A 1,680-nucleotide genomic window follows, 5' to 3' on the forward strand; every position below is an offset into this window, starting at 1 on the left:
GATAGGAATTTACCCCATAAATTTGCAATTAAAACTGCTAAGTGAACGTAACTAGCTACATCTGACGCAACATAATGAAAAATATGGTGAGTACTGAGTAGGATTTTACACCTTTGCGCACATCGCCGGACGAATTGTTGGCCTCGCCAGCCTCTAAATAGATCCTGCATTAAATATATAATCAAGTTAGAACGTGAAGGTAATCATATTGAATTAAATATTGTTGTGAATAGTGGAATACTATTCCAAATAGTGTACTCAATAGTGGAGCACTATTGTGAATAGTGCCCTACCTAGTGAATAGTAAATACTATTCAAGATAAAAAGAATACCTGTCTACCACTTCTACCTAATCCCAAATTAACTTAATATAAATCTAATCACATATTAAGCTATATAAAAATTAATATTTTCCTATATATTGTTGGTATTATCAATACCTTATCAATATTTAAAGGATCTATTATGGGAATTTCTATCAATTATTCGGGCGCGGAGGACCTATACCCGACCCGAATATTGATAGAAATTCCCATAATAGATCCTTTAAATATTGATAAGGTATTATCAATTATAGGGGCAGGGAGGACCCCCCTGTAAAAAAAAATATCTATATATATAAATTAAATTAAGCAATGTCTAACATTTAAGCAAGTTAAATTAAATTTAAATTAAATGAATAAGCAGTGGTGAATATTTAAGCAGCCTTGGCATGTATGTACGCATACACTGACACAAGGATTCCTAAAGAAGAGCTACCTATCTGAAGGCATGAAGAAGTGCATCGCTGGCAAGCGAAGAAGAAAAGAAGAGCCAGCCAATTATTCACCGAGAGACAATGCCACGTGAAGAAAGCAAAGATTCCTGAAGATTGATGCTTGTCGGCACTCTCTCACACTTTTCTATATTATTAGAAGGACACGCGTGTACCCTAGTAAGACACGTATGCATGCTACCGTGTGTAAAATAAGTGAAGGAAGGCTCCCGAAGGCCACCTTGCAGCCACCCCTCACGGCTATAAAAGGAGACGCTGGGCTCAACAACAAGGACACACAAGAGACGGGAGAGCACGGAGCACTCAAAGCATCGAGACTCTCCACCAGAGTACCACTTCCTTTGTAGTCTAGCCACCACCATCACTAGTAGAATAGCCAAGAAGGCGATTAGTTCGCCAAGAGTTTGAAGGTAATTTCCTAGTTGTGTGTAATCCCTTCGGGGCCTCCCAAAAGGGAAAACCATATGTAAATTATGTTGTTGAAATGATGTAGTTTCTTGGTTTCACTTAGTGCTTTTATTTATGAATTTATGGGACGAGTTCTTATGCTAGGGATCCTATAGGAGAAACCTCTGCGTGTGTAGTTCTCTGTGTAGCCAGAGTGGCGTTTGAATGAGAACCTTGTGGCCGTAGAGAAGTGTTCCCTTCGGGTGGAACTGCCTGGGAAGACGATAGGAATTTACCCCATAAATTTGCAATTAAAACTGCTAAGTGAACGTAACTAGCTACATCTGACGCAACATAATGAAAAATATGGTGAGTACTGAGTAGGATTTTACACCTTTGCGCACATCGCCGGACGAATTGTTGGCCTCGCCAGCCTCTAAATAGATCCTGCATTAAATATATAATCAAGTTAGAACGTGAAGGTAATCATATTGAATTAAATATTGTTGTGAATAGTG

General features: G+C 38.6%; 1 long non-coding RNA gene across 1 annotated transcript; it reads left to right on the plus strand.

The window, feature by feature from the left end:
* The first annotated feature begins 10 nt into the window (after positions 1-10).
* LOC123177776 (uncharacterized) lies at positions 11-1,281 on the plus strand. The gene is made up of 2 exons (XR_006489120.1): positions 11-423; positions 499-1,281. It is a non-coding gene; the product is annotated as an uncharacterized lncRNA (long non-coding RNA).
* The last annotated feature ends 399 nt before the right edge of the window (positions 1,282-1,680 follow it).

This window comes from Triticum aestivum, unplaced genomic scaffold (genome assembly GCF_018294505.1).
Source record: "Triticum aestivum cultivar Chinese Spring unplaced genomic scaffold, IWGSC CS RefSeq v2.1 scaffold72314, whole genome shotgun sequence".
NCBI lineage: Eukaryota > Viridiplantae > Streptophyta > Magnoliopsida > Poales > Poaceae > Triticum > Triticum aestivum.